This window comes from Caretta caretta, chromosome 26 (genome assembly GCF_965140235.1).
Source record: "Caretta caretta isolate rCarCar2 chromosome 26, rCarCar1.hap1, whole genome shotgun sequence".
In the NCBI taxonomy this organism is placed as follows: Eukaryota; Metazoa; Chordata; order Testudines; family Cheloniidae; genus Caretta; species Caretta caretta.
In genome coordinates this window covers 10,116,221-10,142,405 of record NC_134231.1, presented here as the reverse complement: position 1 = coordinate 10,142,405, position 26,185 = coordinate 10,116,221, and the positions used below count along the sequence as shown (strand labels likewise).

The window sequence follows — 26,185 nt, the reverse complement described above, 5'->3', positions numbered from 1 at the left end:
TCCAGCGGAGGGCAACAAAAATGATTAGGGGACTGGAACACATGACTTAGGAGGAGAGGCTGAGGGAACTGGGATTGTTTAGTCTACGGAAGAGAAGAATGAGGGGGGATTTGATAGCTGCTTTCAACTACCTGAAGGGGGGTTCCAAAGAGGATGGATCTAGACTGTTCTCAGTGACAGCAAATGACAGAACAAGGAGTAATAGTCTCAAGTTGGAGTGGGGGAGGTTTAAGTTGGATATTAGGAAAAACTTTCTCACGAGGAGGTTGGTGAAACGCTGGAATGCGTTACCTAGGGAGGTGGTGGAATCTCCTTCCTTAGAAGTTTTTAAGGTCAGGCTTGACAAAGCCCTGGCTGGGATGATTTAGTTGGGGATTGGTCCTGCTTTGAGCAGGGGGTTGGACTAGATGACCTCCTGAGGTCCCTTCCAAACCTGATATTCTATGATTCTATGACGCTCGCATCTTCAGGAACTCTGGTCTGTTTCAAAAGCTGCAGGAAGGGTCTTCATTCCCAGACCAGAAAATAACCGTTAGGGATGTTGAAATGCCTATAGTTATCCTTGGGGACCCAGCCTACCCCTTAATGCCATGGCTCATGAAGCCGTACACAGGTAGCCTGGACAGTAGTCAGGAGCTGTTCAACTACAGGCTGAGCAAGTGCAGAATGGTGGTAGAATGTGCATTTGGACGTTTAAAGGCGCGCTGGCGCAGTTTACTGACTCGGTTAGACCTCAGCGAAACCAATATTCCCACTGTTATTACTGCTTGCTGTGCGCTCCACAGTATCTGTGAGAGTAAGGGAGAGATGTTTATGGCAGGGTGGGAGGTTGAGGCAAATCGCCTGGCTGCTGGTTATGCGCAGCCAGACACCAGGGTGATTAGAAGAGCACAGGAGGGCGCGGTATGCATCAGAGAAGCTTTGAAAACCAGTTTCATGACTGGCCAGGCTACGGTGTGAAAGTTCTGTTTGTTTCTCCTTGATGAAACCCCCCGCCCCTTGGTTCACTCTACTTCCCTGTAAGCTAACCACCTTCCCCTCCTCCCTTCGATCACCGCTTTCAGAGGCAATAAAGTCATTGTTGCTTCACATTCATGCATTCTTTATTAATTCATCACACAAATAGGGGGATAACTGCCAAAGTAGTAGGGGAGGGGTGGTGGAGGAGAGAAGCACAAGGACGGGTGGTGGAGGAGGGAAGGACAAGGCCACACAGCACTTTAAAGTTTAAAAATTTAAAACTTATTGAATGCCGGCCTTCCGTTGCTTGGGCAATCATCTGGGGTGGAGTGACTGGGTGGCCGGAGGCCCCCCCACCGTGTTCTTGGGCGTCTGGGTGAGGAAGCTATAGAACTTGGGGAGGAGGGCGGTTGGTTACACCGGGGCTGTAGCGGCGGTCTGTGCTTCAGCCACCTTTCCTGCAGCTCAACCATATGCTGGAGCGTGTTAGTTTGATCCTCCAGCAGCCTCAGCATTGAATCCTGCCTCCTCTCATCATGCTGCCACCACCTTTCAGCTTCAGCCCTCTCTTCAGCCCGCCACTTACTCTCCTCAGCCCGCCACCTCCCCTCCGGTCATTTTGTGCTTTCCTGCACTCTGACATTGTCTGCCTCCACGCATTCGGCTGTGCTCTGTCAGTGTGGGAGGACAGCATGAGCTCAGAGAACATTTCATCACGAGTGCGTTTTTTTCGCCTTCCAATCGTCACTAGCCTCTGGGAAGGAGAAGATCCTGTGATCCTTGAAACACATGCAGCTGGTGGAGGAAAAAAAAAGGGACAGTGGTATTTAAAAAGACACATTTTATAGAACAATGGGTTCACTCTTTCAGGGTAAACCTTGCTGTTAACATTACATACATAGCACATGTGCTTTCGTTCCAAGGTTGCATTTTGCCTCCCCCCACCACGTGGCTAGCCCCTCCCCCCTCCCCAGCGGGGAACATTTCTGTTCAGCCACAGGCAAACAACCCAGCAGGAATGTGCACCTCTTAATGTCCCCTTAAGAAAAGCACCCTGTTTCAACCAGGTGACCATGAATGATATCACTCTCCTGAGGATAACACAGAGAGATAAAGAACGGATGTTGTTTGAACGCCAGCAAACATACACTGCAATGCTTTGTTCTACAATGATTCCCGAGTATGTGCTACTGGCCTGGTGTGGTAAAGTGTCCTACCATGGTGGATGGAATAAGGCTGCCCTCCCCAGAAACCTTTTGCAAAGGCTTTGGGAGTACATCCAGGAGAGCCACGAATTTATCATTAAACATGCTTGCTTTTAAACCATGTATAGTATTTTAAAAGGTACACTCACCAGAGGTCCCTTCTCCGCCTGGCGGGTCTGGGAGGCAGCCTTGGGTGGGTTCGGGGGGTACTGGCTCCAGGTCCAGGGTGAGGAACCGTTCCTGGCTGTCGGGAAAACCGATTTCTCTGCTTGCTTGCTGTGAGCTATCTACAACTTCATCATCATCATCTTCCTCATCCCCCAAACCTGATTCCGTGTCGCCTCCATCTCCATTGAAGGAGTCAAACAACACGGCTGGGGTAGTGGTGGCTGAACCCCCTAAAATGGCATGCAGCTCATCATAGAAGCGGCATGTCTGGGGCTCTGACCCGGAGAGGCCGTTTGCCTCTCTGGTTTTCTGGTAGGCTTGCCTCAGCTCCTTAAGTTTCACGCAGCACTGCTTCGGGTCCCTGTTATGGCCTCTGTCCTTCATGCCCTGGGAGATTTTGACAAATGTTTTGGCATTTCGAAAACTGGAACGGAGTTCTGATAGCACAGATTCCTCTCTCCATCGAGCGATCAGATCTCGTACCTCCCATTCAGTTCATGCTGGAACTCTTTTGCGATTCTGGTCACCTCTGCTGATGAGCTCTGCACTCACCTACAGCTTGCCACGCTGGCCAAACAGGAAATTGAAATTCAAAAGTTCGCGGGCCTTTTCCTGTCTACCTGGCCAGTGCATCTGAGTTGAGAGTGCTGTCCAGAGCAGTCACAATGGAGCACTCTGGGATAGTTCCCGGAGGCCAATACCGTCGAATTGCGTCCACAGTACCCCAAAGTCAACCCGGCAAGGCCGATTTCAGCGCTAATCCCCTTGTCGGGGGTGGAGTAAGGAAATTGATTTTAAGAGCCCTTTAAGTCAAAAAAAAGGGCTTCATCGTGCGGACGGGTGCAGGGTTAAAGCGATTTAACGCTGCTAAATTCGACCTCAACTCCTAGTGTAGACCAGGGCTAAGATTCAGATCCTCAAAGGTATTTAGGTGCCTAAATCACTTTTGAAAATAGAATTTAGGCTCTTAAGTAATTTAGACACTCATTGAAATTCTACTCAAGCTGCAGCAATGGCACTTGAGACTCCTTGTTAGAACCACGGAATCTAGCAAAATTACCATTTTTTCTCCCTGATAGGACAATTTTGATTGTCCCAGCTTTCCTTCTATCAATACATGTATTCCACAAATAAGAGTAACTAGGCTAAATGTAACTTAAAACAAATTTAACTTCTCTTCAGTTGAAATTTAAGGTTGAGAAATTTTTTACTGTTTTCCTGCATGAACATCTGACGTTTTCTCCTAGAAACCAAATGGCCTAAAGACATACCGGATTGCTTATTCAGTTATGGCTGCCTTCCTAACTCATAGTTTTTAGAGAATTCATTTTTAATGACTTTATGCCTCAAGAAAATGCCAGCAATATTGCTCATAAATCATTGTCCTTTCCTTGAGCTCTCCTGGATTAATATAAATTCATTTTAATTACATTTGTGGTTGGAGAAATTGCACTTAATCCCACCTGTTTTTCTAAGCAGGTATGAAGTAGACTGCTGCAGGCCATTAAATAGCAGTGGTATAGATTAATATTGTGATTAGATATAGATGAGTTATATTGAGGGAGAATTTATATGCCACTAGCTATACATAAGGCATTTTAAAGAGGGAGCAGTTATGCTGTACAATTTTTCTTGACTGATTAATGCTTTCCATTTAGCTCTAGATCTCTTTGTATAAATTTGCCTGTTGTTGTCTAGAATTATTAAACATTCGTTTGGTGTAAAAGTGTGTATATTAATGGTGAAATGATGAATAACATAGGCCCCCATCCTGAAAGTTGATCCACATAGATGTGATAGCGGATAGATTAAATTTAAAGAATGCTAAAGAACAATTATGAGATGTCAGTGAAGCCAGCTGCAACATCTGCTCATTTACATATGTGATCTGGTGAGTCAGCATTGCTCTGTGTCTAAGTGGTAGACCTCTCAGCCAGACATGAGCCAAGATGATGTCAGGTATCTAACTATATTTTGGCCTAATCCTGTAAATTATTCCAGCCACATGGATCTCTGTGCCATTTTGGAGTTTAACTGGAGTCTGAACAGTATCATTTCACTCCCACTTTTCACTAGTATAAATTATCTCACAAGGTACAGATGTGAATATTGTGAGTTGGCTTCAGTAAAGCTTACTTCTGTGTCTGTGTACATGAGATCAGAATTGGGCCCAGTGGGAGTTCGGGCATGGGAGATCTCCCAAAGTACCCAGCTCTTTAAGGTTGTTGCCCCTGTTTTTGGCTGAATATCAAGCTGAGAAAAAATGTCCTATAAATATTTTATTTTTCTTTGGTGACATATTTTGACATGATTAAACTCAAAGTGCTGCAAAAAAATATTGTCAAGCAAACCCCGCAGCCCAAGGAATATGAAATAAAGCTGTGCTCCAGAAAAGCTTTCAAAATCTTACCAGCTTTTCTAAAGCATAATTAGTAGCATAGCTCCTTCCAGTTATCATTCTCCTTAGCTCTGTCCCCCAAATTACTCCCCCTCCATCTACGAAATTTCTGCTCAGTGCTGACTGCTTTGCTTTATGCCAGCTGACAAAGCTAACCGGGCTGAAAGAATAATACATTCATACGTTTGAGAAGTTTTTTGGAGAGTTGGATCAAGAGGAAGAGTATTTTTAGCAGGTAAATCATTCTAATAAGCTATAATAACTTCATTTCCCTTTTCCAGGTGGTAAATGGACAAAGGAAGCTCAGCGTGTAAGAAGCTATTTTGATGTTCGGAGTGATTGTTTTAAAACAAAGCAGCCCCTCTACCCTGGCCTTGCTCCAAAACATTCTTTGGTTTACTCCGGACTTCCCCAAGCAAGTTTTGCGGACCCCTTTTGATCTAGATATTAAAAAAAGATATGTCATCCACTTTTGAATTTGGTAGGTTGGCAGAGGAATTTCTGCAGAGCCCTGTGGGTTAGAGAGGAAGGGTGGCCTCCTGATTAAAGCCCTGAACGGAGACTCCAATTCAGTGACCCCGTTACAGCTTTTCTGTGTAACCTTGGACAAGTCACTTGGGGCCAGATTGTCAGAGGTATTTAGGCACTTGTGGAATTTTCAACAGTACCTAAGCAGGTTAGCGGGAGGCAAACCCACTGTCAGACCTGGGAGGTTCACTGAGCTGCAATGACTCACCCCTCCAACAGAGCCTGCAGTAACTCATCACACAGGCCTGCGGCAGCAGCCTATCCCTGAGCTGGGCCTGGGTCAGATGCATTTCACAGCCCTGTCACCCGAGCCAGCTGACATTGACCAGCCGCGGGTGTTTAATTGCAATGTTAACATCCCTTTGTCTGTGCAATGGCAGTACTCAGCCGGGAGCCCTCCTGCTGCCTTGCAGTGTTACCGACTCCCTAGGTTTCCAGCTTGCTCTTGGCTGGTTCCTGTTCCTGTCCCCGCCCCCAGCCTTGCATGAGCCTTTTCCCAGGCCACTTCAGCCTTGTCCATGTTCTATCCTGACGCTGCTCCAGCCCTGCACTTGCCTCTTGACCCCCCAGACCCTTGGATTGACTCCAGTCTGGCTTCAGCCTGCTTCCTGATTCAGACTACGATCCTGATTTGGCTTGGCTATAAACTCCTGACCCTGGTTTTGACCCACTGCTCCTCCTCGGACCCTGCTTTCAGCACTGCCCTCTGCCTAGTCCTGATCCTACGGTCGGGCTTTGACTGCCACTGCAACCACGAGGCCTCACCACCTACAACCCAGAGCTGAAGTCAATGGCAATTAGACCTCTGACCTGTTTGGGTATTTTTGCGATACCACCAGGCACCTACCTTTAGGTATCTAGGTACCTGTGAAAGATCCAGCCCTGGTCTCTCGAGTATACCACACTGCACATTAAACCCAGGGGTATGGGGCCTGCGCTTGTGAACATGGTATTTCCAAGCCCATGTTTGAGCATCCACACCGCCTTGTAAGCCTGGGTTTACAATGGCTGGACCTGGGTCTCACAGCCATGCTGTCACATCAATGCTGCACTACACAGACCTTCTGACTCTTCTCTGCAGCTTGAACTGCATCCGTGCTGCAAAATGACAGGGCTTGGAGCCTCCCTCCCCAGCAGATCCTCAGTCCTAAGTGCTTGCTGACCCGAGTCAGACTGATCTGTGTGTGGACAGAAGAGTTTGGGATCATACCTGAGTCAGAGTCCGGGCTTTGCCTATAGTGTAGACCTACCCTTCAGTGCTTTCTACCTCATTGATAAAATGGGGAAAGAAATGTTTACATTCTCCCACCCTCTGTCTTGTCTATTTAGAGTTTAAATTCTTCAGGAGAGTGACTGTCTCCTACTATATATGCTTAACACTTAATACAATAGGGTCCCAATCTCATTTGGGGCCCACAGGGGCTGCTGTAATACATTATAATAATTGGGGATCGTTCCTATTAAATTCTACAGAATTTAGCATAAAGGGAGTAAACGCAAGATTTTTCTGCTTTTTTCCAGACCAAAAAGTCTAGAGTCCGAATTGCCAACCCTTTTGATCTTTCACTTAGTAACACAAGTTAGTGCTTTATACAGGCAAAGCAATGATGATTTATAGAGTTTTGCCAGCCTGGGTAATGGAGCTTGTTAGAATAGAGCCTGCTTTTGCTTTTATTTTATTTAAACCTCGCAAGAGAGGAGCCGCTAAAGGCAAATGACAAAGTTTCAAAGTCCATTACGACTGTGTACGTTGCGTGATGTGATCATGTCCCCCTGTAGGGGGTGGGAAGAGAGGAGAGGGAATGGCCCAGAGTAGAAAAGGAAGATATGCCCCAGTTCTGAGCTAATGAGAAGGAAATGAGATATTACTCTGCAAACTGATAAGTAGACATCTTCTTCGATTAGAAGGAATAACTTGAGCACAAGATTTTTACGGACTGTGGTCAACAAAAGGCATTGTGTAAAATCAAATCTGATTGCGAAGTAGAGAGGCCCTGAAGGTAGGGAGAGGAAGAAAAAGGCAAAGCCTAATTTATGCCATCATGTGGGCAGTAAGGGTTAGTGAGTAGGACACTGAACTCGCACACAGGAGGCAAGGGTTCTGTTCCTGCTGGGGTAGGTCACTTTATCTCTTCCCCCTCCCCCCTCTGATGTGGGCTACACAACATGCTTCCCAACAGGAAGGTCACTTTTGTGTTTAAGGCGCTGGATTGGAACTCAGAGATCTGCCATAGGTTTCCTGTGTGACTGTAAGCGAGACATTTTACTTCAGTTCCCTCTCTGGAAAAGACGGGTAATAACACTTCCTTTGTTTTGACTGTACACGCTTCAGGGCAGGTACTGTCTCTCACTGGGTGTTTGTAAAGCCTCTAGCACGATAAGGCTCTCCTCTTGGTGGGAGCTTCCAGGCGCGGCTGAAATACAAAGAATAAACTAAGAAGAAGTTAGGTAACTAAGGCCTGCTCTGCACTTAAAACTCAGATCAACCTCGATACGTGACTCAGAGCTGTGAAAAGTCTAGTTAGAGTAACCAACGCCCCACTGGAGATGCAGGAACAGAGGAATTCTTCTATTGCCTCTTGGAGAGGTGGATTATCTGCATCAACAGAAGCACTCTGTCAATGTTGGAAGGATCAGCGCTACAGTGGCGTAGCTGCAGCTGTAGCCCTTGTAGTATAGAGAGCCTAATTCAGGCCGGCCACTGGAGGTTTAAGTCTGAGGCTTGGTGACTGAGTGGGAAATGCTCCCAAGTGTAAAGCAGCTTAGCTGGAAATTGCTATTTTATTCTAGCTATTAATCTACCTTGAATAAACACTGAACTACAATCATACTTGGCATTTTGGTGAGATCACCAGGTGGTGTCAATTAGTGTAATTCCATTGTGATTTCCCCCCGGCTAGGATTTGGTCCTTTACCACAAAGGAGATCAGAGCACTTTAGAAGCAGTAAGCAATCAACCCTCACAACACCCCTGTATGGTAGATAAGTTTGATCATGCCCATTTTACATGAGGTATTGAAGGGCCAAGTTATTTTCAAGGTGACAACGTGAGAATGTGGGTGAGCTGGAAATAGAACCCAGTTCTGGTTTCCAGTCACCTGCTTATATAACTTAGAGAAACTAACATTGTTAGTAAGAAGATCCACACAAGATCAGGACCCCATTGTGCTGGGCACTCAGCAAACATACACTATGAAAAGAGCTGTCTGGAAGGAGCTTACAGTCTCAGACTAAACAGACACAAGGGAGGGGGCAAATGCACACAGAGATGACAAAACCTTTCAATATAACTATGAAGATAGGTTGCAAAGCCAAGAACAGAACCTAGATCATTTGAATTCCAAAGCCTGTTCTTTAAATATTAGCCTGCAAATCCCACATTTTTCTAGATTCTGCCGTTATTACTAGTGGGAAAAGATGAGAGATTATGAAAGGAAGTTGTTTGGTTTTTTGTGGGGGTTGTGGGGGTTAGTGGTTGAAAGTAGGACAAAGGGGAGCAGAACTCCTGGATTCTATTCCCACCTCTGTGTGTCATTTTATGACCTTGGAAAAGCCTTTCAGTGCCTCATGTAAAATACAAGGTATATTTGATGAAGAGCTGCATGCCGCTTACACGGATCCTTAGCTCAAAGTAGAAACCTGGCCTTGTTAGACTGGACTGTGGTTTTGTTGTTGAAAGTAGCATTCAATTCAAGTATGACCCTCCCTCCTCTCTCCCCCCCCGCCCCGCTTTCATTCTTTGCAACTGCCAGGACAAGAACTGTGGCCACATTTCCCCCTACCAATTGTGGCAAATCCAAAGAGTTCTATGTTATTTATGTAATAGCATCTAGGGACCCCCCCCCCTACCAAGATCTGACCCAATTGCACTAGGTGCTGTATGTACATACAATGGGAGATTATCCCGGTATTGAAGAGTTCACAGTCTAAATAATGTGGGGGAAAGGAAGTATTATTATTCCCTTTTTACAGATGGGGAACCGAGACACAAGAGAGCATAAGGGCTGGATTTTCAAAGGTATTTAGGTCCCTAAAGTTGCAGATAGACACCTAGTGAGATGTCCAAAAGCACCTAAGCAGATTAGGCACCTAACTCTGATTTAAATGGATGGGAGTTAGGTGCGTAGTGGGGTTTTAGAAGTCACCTATCTTCATCTGTAGGCACCTAAATACCTTTGAAAACCTTGCCCTAAGAGACTTGCTGTAGTTCACAAAGGAGAAAATTGTGGTAACATTAGGAATTGAATGGAGATTTACTGGGTCCCAATCCAGGGCCACCCTTCCTCTTGATGCGTTGGTCCACCGTTCTCCTCCTTTCCTGTCAGCACGGGTGATGCCTGTACAGCTCCTACCTTTATAGCTATGAAGCATTTGTTACAAAGTGTCAAAGTCCCTGGGTACCGCTCCCCTTTTTGACACCCTTTTCTAGTCCCCCGAATGCCCCCCTTTCAAATGACAGCTCCGTGCCTCCGCTTCTCTTCTGGATGGGATCCCACAATCCAGCCACTCTCTGGCTGGCTCTCCGAGTTACACCCGGCCGTCTTACCAACCTAGCAGGCTCAAAGCACTGGGCCACTGCAAACGTTTCCTTCTGTGAGCCTGTGGATGGTAATAGCATGCAGTGACATAGCTTCTTCAGAACAAAGCATTATTTAATTGCCAAAATGGTGCCAGTGGATTTAAAACATCAAAGAGACCTAAACGTACACGCTATCCTACCAATGTTAGGCATTCCAGCTCAAGCCCCAAGGACTTAGCCTTGGTCCCCTTCCCCATTCTCTTGTGTACTCACGTACAGCCTGCTTGCTGTAGACCCTGACTCTCAAGGTGTATCTGTGCAGCCTGGGTAGATATATGCTCGCTAGGTCTGACTGAGCTATCACCTAAAATGGCAGCGTAACTCTAGCGGCATGGGCAGCGGCTTGGGTAGCCATCCGGTCTCAGAGAGGATTGTCCTAGGGCAGTTAGCCCAGGCTGCAGCCCATGCTGCCATGGCTACACTGCTATTTTTAGAGTGCAAGAAAGTTCAGCGCTAATGTGTGCCCCGCTACCCGAGTTGGGAATTGCTCCTCCTGGCTGCACTGTAGATGTGCCCTCAGTCAGTCTGTGCAGCCGCTGGCAACTTCCCCCACTCCCTTTCTGCAGGGTACATCTTTGAACTGCCAGGTTCCCACCATAAATGGAGGCATGTACAATATTCGGAAGCAATAACAGAGATATTTTACAGTTCTCCACACTGAGGCTTGGTCGACACTCAAAAGTTCAGTTGACCTGGCTACTTTGATCAGGGGGTGTGAAAAAACCCCACACCCTCACCTACCCTAGCTATGCTGCTCTAACACCCAGTGTAGACACAACTGCATTGACGGAAGAGCGCTGCCATTACCATAGCTACCTTTGTTCAGAAAGGTGGTGTTCCTACACTGGTGGAAAAGCCCCTTTGGTCAGTATAGGCTGTATCCACACTATGAGGTTTTCTTGGCACAGTGATGCATCTATCCCAGTATAGCCCCCGCAGTGTAGACATACCCTACGTTTTTGGCAATCCCCAGAGTCACTCGCGTCAGAGGTGACAGGTAAACTGTTGGCACACATGCTTGTGACCCAGGAAACTCCTTTCACAGTCAAGCCTTGTGACAAATTCCGACTGACAGCTCATAGCCTCCTCCTGCATTGCTAGTGCCAGAAGAAGTTTGCAGAAATATGTACGTGAAATCGTGCGAATCTTGACGATACGAGAGTTGACAATAGAAGTCTTGGGGGGGGGGGGAACCATGCAAACGAAGTTCCATAATTGTTTATTAAGTATGTGAATAGAATGTGCTCCTAGTTGGTACAGCATGGCTACTTTTTTCATCGTGAGAAGTCAATCATATATCAATTAACCTTAAGCCAGATAAGGAGTTGAGGATTAATTTCCATGATAATGTTGGAAACTCGGCGGTTGCAGAGGATTTGTTGGAAACCATTTGAAATGTCGTTAATGTCCCTTTTAAATGCACAGAGAGAGAACAGAATTACAGTAATTAAATAAAAAAACAACCCACCCCATTTTTCCCCTCCCAAATAAAAAATATAGGACCCTTGAAGGCCAGATTCTCAGCTGCTGTGGCTCTGTTGCTCCATTCAAATCCAATTCATACCAGTGGGGGGATCCTGCCGTTGCTAATATCGGAACAGAACGGTGATTTTGAACTGTTGTGCCCGCAGGCAGGATGCTGATCGAATCTCAGAACGTTAACCCAAGTCCTTCTGCAAATCAGTATTGTCTACACTTGCGTCGGGGGCGGATGCCCCCTCAGATTGGGCCCATCCCTGCCATGGACAGAGCATCTTCTGCAAGGTCCTGAGTTTCCACATATGCTGGCTTTGGCAGAAGCCAAGGGTGCTCAGCCTCTGGCAGGATCTGGCCCCAAAAATAACTTTCCAGCAGTACTGACTGTTTACCCTTTTGGGTAAAGCACATCTTTAAAAAATGTAAATATCCCGAGGGCTAATTTATACCCTTAGCATTTGGGGAGACTTTTTGTTAAATGATTGACAGGTGGCATGTTTAGCTGCTTGTAATCTCCTAATTAGCAGAAATGTCACTTGCATTGCCCTGCCTTCTTGCAGTTTTTTCCCCTGAATCCTCTTTTAGCAGTTATCCCATCACCCACTTGGCCAAAAAGTGTTACTGGGTGTATAATCAGGGGAGCACTCGCAGGGAAACCAACTGTGGGCTCTGTGGCAGTGTTTCTCAACTTTTTGAGCTTGGCCAACCTCCTTACATTTACTGTAAAAATGAGAGAAAAACCTGTATCACTTATAACCACGACAAGCCCATATCATTGTGTGTATTTTGGGACTTTGACAGAATACTTGAGTTTGAAAGGTAAGCAAGTGTGAGGAGTGGGAGAGCAAGATTTCCTCTGCTTTAGATTGGGAGGGAAAAATCCAGCTCCTCCTGACCCACCAGATTGCCCTGGGGTTAAATTATTGGTTCTGCTGGATGCTCTTGGGCAAGTTATTGCCTTATCTGTGCCTCAGTTTTCCCCACTTTAAAATTGGGATTAAATGAGACTGACGTTTTGTAAAGCCCTCTGAGATCTATGGATGACAAGTGCTGTATTGTTGCTTGTTTAGCATTTAGGAAGACATGTACTGTGCCAGGAGATTATGCTACACAAATAGAAGGATGCTAGCCCTAAAATACTAGATCAGTAGTTCTCAATTTTTTTCCACACCAGGATCCCTACTCCTATCCACCTCTCCCATCTGGCTGAGATCTAGGCAGGATCATATCTCCAACTCCTTCCCATTCACACAACGCACAGCCAACCTGTGAAACTCCTTACCAGAGGATGTTGTGAAGGCCAAGACCATAACAGGGTTCAAAAAAGAACTAGATAAGTTCATGGAGGATAAGTCCATCAGTGGCTATTAGGCAAGATGGGCAGGAATGGTGTCCCAAGCCTCTGTTTGCCAGAAGCTGGGAATGAGCGACAGGGGATGGATCACTTGGTGATTCCCTGTTCTGTTCATTCCCTCTGGGGCACCGGGCACTGGCCACTGTCGGAAGACAGGATACGGGGCTAGATGGACCTTTGGTCTGACCCAGTGCGGCCATTCTTATGTTCTTCTTGTGTTCTTTAGCAGTATGAGAAGGGAAGGCTGGTCCTGACCCTCAGATGCAGAACACATATAATAACTGTTACAACTCCATAAACTGTGCATGAATCTGGCCCAAAATGATGACTGTATTTTACTCCTTCAAGTCAGGGAAGGATCTTGAATCAAATATATTGGATATTTGCTTTCAAAATAAGACACTTTCTGTTCCCTTGGCTCCTTTCCTTCCAGACAGCTCCTAAAGTGTTTTTGTTAGAGGATGGAGAGAGATTTTTTTCACTGAACACGCTCATTTTGGGTCATAGCTTAAGTGGAAAGGGATAAGTACGTCTGTCTTGCAGTACTCTCTCAGGCATTGTGACCCATGTAAAAAAGTGGCTTTCATTAGCCTGTGGCATGACATGGAATATGTGTTGTACAATAATAATACCTCTGTCCTCCTCCAGATTCTACTTTAAGGCCAGAAGGGACCATTATGATGATCTAATCTGATTTCCTCCACAACGCAGGCTAGAGAATCTCACCCAGTAATTTCTGCATCATGCCCACAACTTTTGTTTCAGCTCTAGTGTGTCTCTTAGAAAGATATCCAGTTGTGATTTAAAATCATCAAGTGACCCACCACACCCAGAGGTAAGTTGTTGGAGCGTTTTTCAATTGAAGATATCAAAGCACTTTGCAAACATCCATTATGCCTCACCATCCCTGGGAAGTGAGGTGCTATTACTCTGGTTTTACAGTGCAAGGTGATGTTAAGCCTCAGAAGACTAGATCCTCAGCTGGTGTAAATAGCCATCACTTCATTGACCTCTTTCCTTTCTGGATCTTGCCATATAAGGTAAGTTAAGGCTCCACTTCAACAGAGCACTTAAGTATATGCTTACATTCATCCCTGTTCCAGCAAAGCTCTGCTTAAATCCCCTTGACTTTAAGTTGAGCATGTGCTTAAGTGTTTTGCTTATTAGACTGAAGCACACGTTGAGTTAAGCACATGCAAGTTAAGCACACAGCACATAGCTTTGCTGCATCAGGGTCTGAAATGCTGGTTCAAGGTCACACTGCGAGACAGTGGAAGAGCGAGGAATGTCATCCAGGCCTTCCGAATCCTAGCTTCCTGGTTCAACCCCTAGTGGATGCTTCCAAAAAGACATGCACATCATTCCAAGAAAACAACCGTGCTGTCCATGTGTGTGGCACAGAAGGTAGCGGGAAGCAATATGTAGAAATCTATTGTGAGGTCTGACTTTCTTTTGTGTTTATGCTGTTCCTCTTGGCTGCTACTGCAGTTGCAGAAACTTGGCTTCTGTTGTATAGATACTAAACTCTGTGCATCCCAGGGTAATGGGTGCTGTGCAAGAGATGAAGCATTATCCCACTCTAGCTAACACGTCTGTAGGAGAATCCATCAAAATCCATAGCTGTCCATTTATCACTGCAGGTAAATGGCTCCGTTTAACTGGAGAAGCCAAATTATATAAGAGATGGTCTTTTGTCATTGCTGTTATATAAAGAGAAAAAAGAGTGAGATGGTATTTTTACCCCTCAGTGGGATGCAGAAGCGCCTCTTCCTTCCAATTTTTATATAAATGGATTTCACATTACTCAAGTACAATGCACCGCAATGATTGGAAATGTCAGAGTGATTAGAGTAACCTGACATTTCTAAAGCATCCCACTACATGATCTGGCAAGAAGTTTCAAATTATCGTAAGCAGCTAAAACGCCAAGTTTTTATCCCATGAATGTGACACAGTAATTTCTCTTTATGTGCAGGAAAGGCCTCTGTTGAGCTTCCTCTGATTTTGTTATGTATGAAGGGCAGAGTTTGAGAGAAATGAAGGTATGTCAGGCATTCTGGGAGTGAATTGTCTCTCTTACGATAAAGAACAGTTTATTAGCTATACTTCCTGGACATCCTAGGTTCAATTGATATGCTGTGATCATAGCCGTAAAATTTCTATAAAATTTGAAGATAAAGCCATCAAAGGGGATTTGTATAAACAATATTGTTGCCCCTTTTAACCTGAGCGGTTATACAATATTTACAACCTTCCGGGTTGTCTCCATTAGGACGAGAAATTGATGGTAACAGTCAGGTATTTCTTTGGTGCAATACTCCTCATTTACAAAGAATGTAAACAAAGGCCTGTTTCCTTGAATACATTAGAAACAAGTGACAGGAGACAGTTTCCTTGTTCAGAAAGCACTCTCTTGGCTTCCTCTTAGATTCACTGATTTCTCCTGTCTGTTCACTTTTTTTGTACTTTCTGGTTCGGTTCACATATATTAGATGGGGTGGGATCTGAGTTACTACAGAGAATTCTTTCCTGGGTATCTGGCTGGTGAATTTTGCCCACATGCTCAGGTTCAGCTGATTGCCATATTTGGGGTCGGGAAGGAATTTTCCTCCAGGGCAGATTGGAAGAGGCTCTGGGGGGGTTTCGCCTTCCTCTGTAGCATGGGGCACGGGTCACTTGCTGGAGGATTCTCTGTACCTTGAAGTCTTTAAACCACGATTTGAGGACTTCAGTAGCTCAGACACAGGTGAGAGGTTTATTGCAGGAGTGGGTGGGTGAGATTCTGTGGCCTGCATTGTGCAGGAGGTCAGACTAGATGATCATAAGGGTCCCTTCTGACCTTAATGTCTATAAATCTCTGAATCTATAACTGCAACCAAATAAATGCTTCACCCCTTGTGTTGACAATCAGTCTCCAGGGAAACCTCAGGCCAGATGGCTCAGCTGGTACTCAACTGAATTGGTCACATTAGTCTGTGGCTTGGGTGGTGACTTCTGTTGTTTCAGCTATCACTAAATAAAGGGGTGTTTAATTGCTCCCCTATTGAGTTTGAAGTGGATTGCAGAGAATTGGGATAGAGAGGACTAAGGAAGTTGTCCCATGGAATCGTGGGATACTTCAAGATGATGCCTGGGACCTAAGTCAAGCAGGGCTGTGGCTACGCTGCAAAGCAATAGGGCTTGGACCCTCGGTCCCGGCTTGATTTGAGCTTGGACCCTCCAGCCCTGCCAGGTCCTGGGGCATTGGGTCTGAGTCCTGGGTTAGTGCAATTGCACTGTAGATGCAAGGCGGTCTAGCTTGGAGCCCAGGTTCAAGCAGAGGCTCACATTGCTGTGTAGACATATCCTTTGAGGCCAAACGGGAACTTCTGGTTTCTGAGTTCTCTTGAGAATCTGTTGACAAGAGTTGCAAATCCCAGTCTCTTGTTCAGACCACTACACACATCCCCTCCCAGGTTATCTGAGGAAAAAAGGTAGCAGAGCTGTCATCAGCACAAGCTCTCGTCTCAAAAAGTTCACCTACCCCAGGGAAACTGAAAGGGAATCCAAAAGGCTTTGCAGAAAACCAAGACATTAGAAATAATTTAATATCTGTCTTAGGGTTTTCTACTGCTGTCCATCACTCTCATATTTGAGCACCTTCCATGTAAAATTGATAGCAACAGTAAAGTTCCTTGTGTCATCACACTCACTATTTCATGCTTGGGATAAAATCTCTGTTTAGGGTATTGATTTTATTTTTATTATTTACTCTTTATTGTTTTGGGGGTGGGTATAGGTTGAATTGTTTCAGTTTGGTTGGTTGCCTGTTAGGGAGTTTGGGGTAATAAGGAGTGTCAATATAGTGAGTGTTGTTATTCTGGTGGAAAGGCCTGTAACCTAGAGGAAGATTTTGCAGTATTGTCACACACTGGACTTGCCGGCTCTCCTCTGGAAGTCTGTAGCACAGGAGGATCGACTGAGAATGCTTTGTCCTGAGCTCCCAACATGCACAGTCTCAGCTCCGTGATCTGCATTTGTGATCTTGAAAATCAGAATGTATATCTCTCACAAGGAGAAATACAGATCCCTACACTCAGGTCCTCGAAGGTAAAAGGAGCAAAAAGCCTCTTAGTTTTGCCTTTTAATTAAAGTCACTTATTGCTTTAAATTATTTCCCCTTCAGCTCCAATCCTGCTTTGAGAGTTTTTCCTATCCCAGCGATGAATCATAGTTGCTTGTGGGTGAGAGCCAGATAAGCGAGAGACCTCAGAATGGATCATTACTGCGTAAGTAAGCATGAAGCATAGTTTTTCCCTCTCCTACCATAAGAAAATTAAAACTGTTTATTTCTTCCTGTTTACTGCAGTACTTATGAAATTGCTTGTAAGAAAATTATATCCTGAGTAGTGATCTGGGATTAAAGCATATCTCTGAATGACCCTGTAAGAAAGCAGTGATGCAATTTATGCTGATCCAGATCCCCTGAGATGCACCCCACGATTCACCACACACAGCTTGTTCTGTTGCCCATGACAGTATTCTCATATTTCTATTTCCTGTATAAAACTAGCTTTTGTAGCTGATGGTATTTGAGCACTGGTTGAATGCTCCTGCGTGTTCATGGCTGCTAACTCCTAGTGACCTTAGCTGGGTGATCAATGACTGAACGTGATGATCACACCGATTGCAGATCAATAATGGATTTTATGCGTGCCAAGGTACTAAATTTGCCAAGGGGGAAAGCAAAATGTGAAGTGAGAAAGGTAAAGAGATGAACAAGTGAATTGCTGGAGAACATCTGCGTTACCTTTTATTAATGAAGACTTCGAGCCAGATGGAATTTTGGAATTAATCCAAGTGGCTCAGTAGAGTTATGCCAGGGACTAATTTGACCATTTATTTATTTATTTGTATTGTATTGAAGCCCCACTCGTGGACCTGGACCCCACTGTGCTAGACCCGATACAAATACAAAATGAAAAGATGGTCCCTGCCCCAAAAAGATAACCTCAATCTCTGATTCTTATTCTAGTAATTTCATGGGGTGGAATTCCCCCCTGTGGAGAGCTCAGTTCTCCTCAAGGTCTAGGTACCACTCAGGCCTTCAAAATGGGGCATGAGTGGGATTTACTTAATGCACAAATCTTCTGCATAGAAGCAAACTTTATCCATCCATGTTGAGCGACTGGCAAGTCCTTTTCAGTTTCTCTAGCACTATAGACACCCATTTTGAAAGGCTGTGAGTAGTCCACTATGTTTTTTTGTGGGTTTGCCTTAGAACAAGGTTGGTAACCAGTTTACTGTGTATAAACAACAGGAGTCCCCAAAGGGGGAAATTCACAGTTGGGTTATGTCTGCACATATGGTGCCGTGTACAATACAGGCACTGTAGACTCAGCTAGCATGGGTGTAAACAGCAGCACAGACGGTGAGGCACAGCTTAGGGGAATACTGTAGAGTGCCCTTCACACCTGAATCCCCAGACTCTATACAGCCTCTCCACATGCCCAAGAAGGGCCTCCTATGTCCATCCTGCTATTTTTAGCAGTTTAGTGTCTTGCTGCTGGACTCTGTTTCCCACCACAGTGAAAGGCTCCGGCAGCAGGGAAAGGCTCTAACAGGGGAGAAGCAGCGGGGCAAGGCTCAGTCAGTTCCCCCTACTGGTGCCTTTCCCCGCTGCCTTTCACTGCAACGTGTGGCTATGCACCACGGGGACAAGTATGGATGCAGGCTGACTTTAACTGTGGAGTGCAGCTACGTGTTTGGTGCTTGTACTCGACATGCCAACGTAAGTGTAGACATAGCCTTGGAGGTGAACTGGGAAAGGATCTTTACAAATGGATCAGTCAGTAGCTCAAGATACCAGCCTCAGATGCCTTACTTCTAATGCAATGGGGAGCGATGGTGGCAACCTTCACGTGGTCCTCCCTGTTAAGTACACTTTAATCTATGTGTACGAACTAATGCCACCACTTTGCAGACTTGTGATCATTTGTCAACTTCCCAGTCAAAATAGTAACTTCTCCAAGAAAGACGTTTTTCATAGCCACACTCATCAGCTAATATACCTGTTGATTCATCTAGGCCAATTTAATGTCGAGGGCCTATCTCGTTCAAAGGTTGATGGACAATAACATAAATGTCCTGGCAGTGCAAAAAACACATGTTGCGGAAGAAGACTCATCGTGCCTCAAGACAGCAGGGTATGTCCTTCTCTCCATCCAAAACCACCCAACACGTGGAATGGCTGCCTACGTCAGGCCACAACTGAAACACATAGCCAAAGCACTGCCAGAAATGGATGATGGTTTCATCACTGGTCTCTGAGGCAGGGAGCTGACAATGTATAATGTGTACAAGCGGTCCAACCATCCGTGGCCCTGACTCCTACCAAAATAACAGATCCTATCTATGGACCTTGGTGATTTTAGCAGCCATCATACAGCATGGGACTACAACATTGCAGGTGAGAAGCTCACTGAGGGGGCATCAGTACTTGCTGTTCGATGCAAAACAAAAGGATACTTTCTGCTCAGCCTGAGAGAGGAAAGAATACACACCTGACTTATGTTTTGTGCCCACAGACTGCAGCAGATCACCACACATTGCACCACAAATTGCCCTGGACCTCTTCCAGCACAGGGCAGTGGTGGTACACATTGGCCTCAAACTCCCCATCGTTACCTGTGTTACCAGTTCCATGCTGGAACCTGAGACAGGTAGATTTGCTGGGTTTCTCCATTGCTGTCAAAAAGCCACCAGTAGCATACCACCAAAGCCCAAAAACTTTAACCCCCTTCACAAATGTTGTTATTAAAGCTTCAAAGAAGAATATTCCCCAGCTACAGGAGTGACTTTGCTGGAGCCCACAGAGCAAAATGCTCCTATGGGAGTATGAAGCTGCTCTGACTTGGACTGCTGTCCTGGAATCGTTGGACTGTACAAGATGATGACAATGGGCAGAGATGGTGGAGGCCACAGACTTCATGCACTCCAGCCATAAGGCATGGGCCCTTCTGCAGCACCATCATACACACAAATACTGTTAGTCACTGCGAACAGCATTGCCAGCCTCCCAGTAAGAAATTAAAAGATGACCGAAAGCCAACAAATGAAAAAAGAGGTGAAAATGGCTCTTAAGGAATCCTGCATGCAAAGCGCCCCTTCAACAAGTCTCTGTCAATCCTCCACAAGAGCTGAGATCGACACTACCCTCTCTGAAACCAAAACAGGAAAATCAGCTGGCATTGATGGAATTCCTTCAGATTTCCTTAACCATCTCGGCCAACAGGGCACCACTGGGTGGCAGCACTATTAACAGAAGTCATCACCACTGGCAAACTCCCAACAGCTTGGAGATGATCAAAGGTTATCACCAGTTAAAAACCCAGTGCAGAGGGCAGGTCTGGGTTCCCCTGCCAACTCCTGGGAAGTGGCACGGGGCGCTGGCAATGCCAGACAGACAGCTGGTTTGGAAGGACTTTGAGTTCTGCCAAAGGGGAGGACCTTAGTGACTTGGCCGGAGGGCCAAGCCACGAACAAGAAGTTGCAGCTCAGAGAGCGAGAGAGGCCGCAGGGAGAAAGAGATGACGGGTAGAGACACCGCCAGAGGAGGGCAGTGCCTGGCAAGAGCTAATCCCTGGAGGCACGAGGAGAAGGCGCCACATGCGGTGAGTAGACCCTGTGACAGGTGGTGGTCATTTTAGACTGTAAATCGGATTAGGTATGGTGCATACAGATTTTCATTAGGGCATTTTTTGTTTCTTTTTAAATGGAAATCTAAGCAAATAGTAAATATTTAGCCAGGGGAAACTCTACTGTTCTGTGATTTACCCATTGGCAGCTGTAGGGTTAAAACCATAGGCAATCAGTTATCTGCAAGAAGAGAAACTGTAGATTAAAAACTAACTCCGTAATACTCAGATTGTGAAAAGGGCCCCGTCACCGCTGGGTGGGAGGGTGCGTCTGTCTTCATCCCTTATTAGATGAGGAAAAGGAAAATATAAACAGAGAAGAGTGCCAATCTAGTCCTTCACGTTTCTCCCACCTTGCCAAATGCCACTTTACTGAGTGGTGTTGTGGGCTATTGCAGCTGCGAGTACATCTGCTATTCCCACGCTACTTGCCATGGGGGTGGTCCCGACAGGATTTCTCTATAACCGCAATCTGTTGATGCAAATATTGACAAGCGCCATCTTCCCTTTCTGTTTTTTCTCCAACCCTTCCTCGCCCCGCACAAAAAAAAAAAAAAAATGAAAAGGAAGTGCACACACAGAGAGATAGTAAATGTACATCTTTCCCCAGAGAAATTATAGATAGCAGAGGTAGGCTGAGAGAAGGGAAGGAGGGATATCCTTCCAACCTCCACTAATGCATGTAGATAAATGGACATGACTTGTTCTCGCCTGGGGGTTGGCACCTGGTTTGTATGGTGCTCAGTTCAGAAAGTTCATTTGACTTGGAAGGATTCTGTCCTTTTGAGGGAGGTTTCTTATTGATACCTCTGCTGGAAGCAGTACATGGGACTGGAAGGGATTTGCAGGTCATCAAGGAACCCCACATGCAATCATCTTCATAAATGTATCAAGCTCCATCTTAAAATTAGGTATGTTGTTTGTCCCTACTGTTACTATCCAGAGGCTGTTCCAGAGCCACACTCCTCTGATGGTTAGAAACCTCCTTCTAATTTCCAGCCCAGCAACATCTCTCCAAAACAGTCACAAATGTTTAAGCACGAGCAGTGTGCTGGGTCTCATGATTATGATCCATAATGGGTTATGGCAGGGAAGGCCCAGTTACATTGTTCCAAAAGCAGTATGTGAAGAAAGATGGGGTAAGAACGATGGCCTCGTGGTTAAGGACATGGCCTGAGACTCAAGAGAGTCTCTGGGTTCTGTTCCTAGTTCTGTCACGGACTTGCTGTGGGTAAATCCCTTATTAGATCTGTGCCTTATTTGCCCATTTGATACTTCCTTTGTCTGTTTCAGGGCATGTACTGTCCCTTTACTCTGCTTTTGTACAGTGCCTCGCACAATGGAGCCCTGCTTTCAGCTGGAGCCATCTAGGTGCTGCAGTAATACAAATTACGAATCATAACTAGGTCAAACACAAATTTCCCCAGTGGCTGCTTCAGGCAGCCTAATAGCACCCAAGTGAGCCAGCATTTCCTGGTTAACAGTCTTTTAGCTGCTATACCACTGAGATTGATGGCTGCAGAGAACACAGCACTGATAGGGTTAATGCCCAAGCTGTACCCACCCCTCAAACCCATTTGTCTTGTAATCACAAAAATCCCAGACTGATATTGATGAAAATGTCACACTTATCACCTTGCATAAAAAAAAAATTCCCTTCAGTAATACATTCCAATGAATGTGATGGTCTTGTCAGTATTTTACATAAACCTGCATGAAATTTTAAATTATTTCTTTAAGAATCCACGTATTTAGCATCAGACTGGTCCCAGTTCTTCCATGAAGCCCATGGAGTTACACCAGAGCTGAATTTGGTCCCTTTCTCCATCAAAGGCCTATTTTGTCAGGATTTCTGGCTTAGTCTTCCCTTGACGTGTAATAATTAAGCTGATCAGTGTCATGAGATTTTTCCCACCTTTTCCAATCTGTGGGATTTGTTAGGTACATCTCTGAAGGTTGATAAGCACTGTGTGTTTCCTCTTGCTTGACATACAGGACTACAAGCTGAGGTACCTAAGGCCTGATCCAGTTCTACTGGAGTAAATGGGAAAATGGGATTTTTTTTCCCCACTGAATGCATCCGATGAAGTGAGCTGTAGCTCACAAAAGCTTATGCTCAAATAAATTGGTTAGTCTCTAAGGTGCCACAAGTCCTCCTTTTCTTTTTGCGAATACAGACTAACACGGCTGCTACTGAAACTAGGTTCACTTTCTGGATCTTCCACTTTCCCTCCATACTCCCTTGGGCTTAATTACCAGGGAGGTGTGGTTGTTCAGAAATTATGAGCACCAGGCCCTTAATCTTTGTGGCTGTTTGCCCTGCTGTATGGGAGTATAACATGGTGTTTACCTTAGCCAGAAGGCTGGGGACAAGCATGGTTCAGTGGGAAGGGTGCTGAGACACCCGGGTTAAATTCGCTACACTTTCAAGGCAAGTCCCTTAGTCTGTGCCTCAGTTTCCCATCTGTAAAATGGGGATAAAAGCCTTTCCTTACCCCGCAGGGGTATTGTGAGAGTAAATACATTAAAGATGATGAGGTGCTCAGCTCCTATGGTAAAGGGGGGGGGCTAAATCCTTTAAATAGCTTAATATTGGTAAAGTAGTTTGAGATGATTGAATGAAAAGTGCTGTGTATGGTCACCATTCAATCCCTGATGCTGGCTTGTTTCTCAGCCATTTGGCCCCAGAGGTAGGGTTCATGTCACTGATGCATGAGGAAGTTTGAATGCTTCTCTGAATTTCAAAGATCTGCAAAGCTGGATCAGAGATTTCCAAAGTGCAGCTTTCTTCAGTGTGGCTGGATTGCGGTTTGGACAAAACGCCTGTTCTGGGGAGGAAGAATCCCCCTTAAACCCTTGCACAGGCTACCTGGATCTTGGAACTGAAGGGTTACTCGGTGCTGCAAGCCCAGTGAGTGGGAATAGCCAGGCAGGGAAAGATGGGAGCAAATCATAGAATACTAGGGTTGGAAGAGACCTCAGGAGGTCATCTAGTCCAATCCCCTGCTCAAAGCAGGACCAATTCCCAATTTTTGCCCCAGATCCCAAATGGTCCCTTCAAGGATTGAACTCACAACCCTGGGTTTAGCAGGCCAATGCTCAAACCACTGAGCTATCCCTCCCCCCCAAAGCGGGAGGGCATCTCAGCCTGAGCCTCGGAGGGCTAGTCCTGGGTTGGTGCAATTTATGCCCTGCTCCTTGCCCAAGGCTGTGCCAAAAGCCACAATCCCAGACCTGTCTTTTTGGCACTTCTCTTTCCAAACTGGACCAGAAACGCATTTTTTTGGTTCCGTTTTTTAGCAAACTATGCTTCCCCCTCCCCCCCCCCCAATCTCAAAAGAACTTTGTTTTGGGCTTAGTTTGAGTTTGGAACATCAGCCATGTTTTTTTTAGCCTAACCACTTTGTTCACCCCTTCATACTTGTACAATCCACATCCTGTGGTCCTCACTTTCCCTTTAGTGGTGACTGGGCCGCATATAGAAGTTGATAAACTGCTGCAGCTTGGTTACCAGAGGTCTGCCGTTCAGCCCGGGCAGGAGAAACGCAGGCTTTTTAAACCAGAGCTCTGAGGTTCAATCCCAGTTGCGATGACCAATCCAAGAGCAACTGTTATTCCTGATGGCATTGAGGGCCCAAGGCATCGAATTGTGTGTTAGAAATCTCTAGTGGGAACAGTTTAAAAAGATCCCTCTCCCTTTGAAAAATCAGTGCTAACTTTGCCATTGACTTTCAAGGGAACAGAGTCAAGCCATTAGTGTGATAGCAAAAGCTGCTTTTTCTCATCTTTGATTAACACTTCTTCATATTTATTTTGAGAGAATCACTAGGCATTTGCATCTCATGAAATATAACCTGAATAGTTTGAATGAAAAGGAAAGTTTGGGTCCAGATTAAACAAAATAAATAACTGAGAAGTGAATCAATGAAATACCACAGGGAGTGGTGGAGTGATCATTCCATCTTTGCTATTTACTTCAGAGTCAGAAATTGCAAGCAAACATCCAATTTAAATACGAAGAAATAAGATGACTGATTAATGTTTTCCTTAATTTTGGAGTCTGTGAAATGCATTGGTGACCCCAGGCTTCCATTCAGGACAGTGTTTAAGTCCTCTTGAAGTGAATTGCTCTTAAACGTACCGTTAATGTTAAGAATATGCTTAAACTTTATCCTAATTGGGGATGGGCTTCTGTATGAGCTTAACTGCTTTCCTGAACTGGGCCTTCAGCTTAGTTCCTAGTGGATAGTTGCCTATGACTCAAAAAATCTCCATCTCAGTTTATACTAAATTTTGCACCCTTTTCAGCATATCCTACAGAGAATCTGAAGACTAAATAGACCCTAGGTATTTAGGTGCCTAAAGATGCAGATTAGGTACCTAACTTCCAGTGATATCAATGGGAGTTCGGTGTCTAACTCACTTATCCCTTTATCCACTTCAGAAAATTCCACTATCTGCATCATTAGGTACCAAAATACCTTTTTAAAAAAAGACCAAACTACCCTTTACCACAGTGAGAGTTGTAATGCAAAAACATCAGGCCACATCCTCAGCTTGGGTAAATGAGCACAGCTTCATTGGTATGAACAACTAAATAAGTCACTGCAAGAATTTGGTCACTCCATATCTCAACTGAGACACATCGCCCTACTGTATTTTCCACTGCATCCATCCGATGAAGTGAGCTGTAGCTCACGAAAGCTTATGCTCAAATAAATTTGTTAGTGTCTAAGGTGCCACAAGTCCTCCTTTTCTTTTTGCGGATACAGACTAACACGGCTGCTACTCTGAAACATGGCTAAATAAAGCACTTAACCTTGACAGTCAGAATTATAATTCCAACCCATTCCATCAGTCTTAAATGCTGTTTTAAAACACCTCGTTACAAATTACACAATTTTTTTTCAAGTAAATAAACTGATAGAGCGTGAATTTCAAATCTCCATAGACACCATTTCGTGTCTGTATTTTTGCAACTGAAATAAATTTCAGGCACAAAAGCTACCATTTTGGACCCCAGCTGTTTGAGCGCCTGAAAATCAGGGGCTCAAATTTCAGTATGGTAGTATCTGCCCACAATTCACTGGGGTCACAAAATACAGATGGAGTTGACTGCAAGTACTAAACTGCGCCTGCAGAAGGAATCGGTTAGGCAGATCCTGAGAATCTGACTGTGCTAAGTATGTACATTCATTCACAAAACCTACATTATTAATTTGGATGCATTCTTAGGGAAATGACGCATTTGTAAATGTTTATGAATACACAACATCCAGGGAAAAAAATAAGATGTTTGGCTTTTGGTAGAGGTCATTTTATTCACAAAACTGTATGGGTTTTTCTAACAAACCACTTGCAGTCTGCAATTTTCTGCAAATGTACATTGTTGCTAAAAGATACTGTTGGATAAACTAAATTTGCTGCATTAAGAATAATTCCAAGAGAAATTAGAGAAGCAGATGAGTTCTGAAAGAAGTATTTAGTACTTTGTGTTAGCTTGTATATGTGGCATATTAAATCCGATCAGTATGTTGAGTATGAATTGGGAAATTACTAGGTTCTGTGATAGAGCAAATTTATCATTTCATGTTTTTAGCTAACGCTGTCCGAGTTTTCTTTCCATATGATTCTGCTATGAGATGTTGTGACAAATATGACAATAACCTACAATATCCTGGACAAACCTTTATTGAATTCAGTTTAATATGATAGGAGTTCATTATATCAAATATTCAAATGTTGATGTACTATTAAAGGTTTGTATATATTTCCTTGAGGGCAGGGGACCGCAGCCCTCCAGGAACTAAGAACAGCATGACTGGGTGTGCTTCCCCACGC

At 44.9% G+C, this 26,185-nt stretch overlaps 1 protein-coding gene across 1 annotated transcript in view; it reads left to right on the top strand.

The window, feature by feature from the left end:
* The first annotated feature begins 18,646 nt into the window (after window positions 1–18,646).
* Window positions 18,647–26,185, top strand: part of LRRTM4 (leucine rich repeat transmembrane neuronal 4) — a 1,034,392-nt gene continuing 1,026,853 nt past the window's right edge. The window contains exon 1 of the mRNA XM_075123423.1: window positions 18,647–20,320. The gene's annotated coding sequence lies outside the window, so the exon portion shown is untranslated. The remainder of the gene's footprint in view (window positions 20,321–26,185) is intronic.